Here is a 1,974-nt window from a genome sequence, read left to right as displayed (position 1 = left end):
AGCGCTCTGTGGCGAACTCGGCGGGGGGGGGGGGGGGGGGGGGGGCTCTATTATACCCGCTATATCAGTTGAGAAATATATTGAACTGATCAGGCCCCAATACTCTCGCTCTGACAAACATTAAAATAATTATATGCAGAATATCGGTATGTCTCCCTCTTGCCGAAAATGTCAGCACCATATATATTTTGCAAGTAATGTAATGGGTATAGTAACACACACACGCACACACAAACACACTTTTTTTTGGGGGGGGGGGGCGCCGGAAATATGCCCCCCCCCCCATTTCCAAAAAATTAAAAAGTATTTTATGTTTGTGTCTTTCCCCCTCAGATGTGTTGTATGTTTTATTTAAAACAAAATTTTATATAAAAAAATTTAGTTTGTAGATATTTTGATGGGGTATTTATGTTTCCATAGTGTTATCTAAAGGGTTGTTCGTCCGAGTCTGGTTCCCTCACCTTGCTCGAAGTTCCTTCCCTTGAAATATTTTGTGACCTTTGCTATATGTCGCCTAGGTCTCAGTGTTTGCTATATGTAATGGTGCTATATTGTATGTATGTTATATTTTCTTTATGTTTGAGAGAGCAAGTATAGATCAACTATCTTTCCCAGTTGTATTTCTTCCTTTATGATGTTATATTGTATCTTTTAATTTGTTTTATGGTTTTCTAATTTTGACGATGGAATGGTGTACTATTTAGATTTTGTTTAAAAAAAAAATAATTTCTCATTTTATTATTCGAGTGATAATATGATCGTTCCTCATAATAGGTTTTAAAGATGTTGATAGGTAGGTTACGCTCGATCCAAGGTTCACGCTTCTTTATTCTTTATGTGTTTCTCCTGGGTCGCATTAGGCTTCCTTCATTTAGTTTATCTGATTATGCTTTATTGAAAGATCCAAACGTATGTATGAGACCACATTATTGTGCAGTGGTCAACCATGCAGTGCGGGAGCTGTATGGATTTTAAGATATAGAAGTTAGTAGGGTTTTAAACTGAGTGTTATACAGTATGTATTTGTGTCTCTGTTTTGTCTGTTTATGTTCTACATGGCGTGTTTTCAAAGACTTTTGATGGGCCTGTCCACTTCGCTTAGCGCCATGTGACTTAGCCCCATGATGTCATCGCTATTTACTTCCCCCTTATATTTTCCCTGTATCCCTTACTATATATGTCTTTAGAATTTTTTTTTCATAGAAAGAAAAAAAAAAATAAATTACAAAATTCTTTTATTGTTTTCTTTCTTCCTTTCTTCCCTTTTCTCTTTTAAAAAAAAAGTTATATGGGTTTCTTTGAAATATTTGAAATATAATTTGAAATTTTCTTTAAAATATGGCTGTTGTGGGGTGCGAGGAGGGGGTATGGGTATGGCATCAGCTCGCAATTGCGCTACGCGACCCTTCGGTCTGTCATACCTATTCCTCTCTCCCCCAATTCCAACATAAATTGCGTTATATCAGCCTGACGGTAAGTATCTGTTCGTCGTAAGACGTACTGAGTTCGTATTGTGGTTAATATTCTTATTTTTACGGCGTATCCTATTTAAAAATCTTTATCACCTGTTCACAGGATATCATCGTAGTTACTATATAGTCTATACATTTTTAGAACGATTTTGTTTTCGTAGTCTACATCTATGAATAAAATGTTATTTTTGTTATACTTATATTTTTTTTGCAAATTTCCATTATTAACTTTATCCTATTATGTTTAGTTTTTTTTACATTGGGCAATCGTATGTAGTTTGGTGAAGTTCGCTGTTTTACATAAAGGGCATTTCGGCATTATCCTGAGCATACGACGTTTGATTGCTTCTTCGTCTGTTAGCCAGGTGTTGTGCAGGTATTTAAAAAATTATACTTTGTGTTTGACAGATCTTATTTTCACCAATTTTTCCAAGTGTTTGTCCAATTTACCCCCCAGTTGTCCTGCTCTAATCTACATTTTATATTTTTGGTTACCTCCTCC

This window comes from Sinohyriopsis cumingii, chromosome 2 (assembly GCF_028554795.1).
Source record: "Sinohyriopsis cumingii isolate HCF-2022 chromosome 2, ASM2855479v2, whole genome shotgun sequence".
In the NCBI taxonomy this organism is placed as follows: domain Eukaryota; kingdom Metazoa; phylum Mollusca; class Bivalvia; order Unionida; family Unionidae; genus Sinohyriopsis; species Sinohyriopsis cumingii.
Note: the sequence above shows the minus strand (reverse complement) of the source record.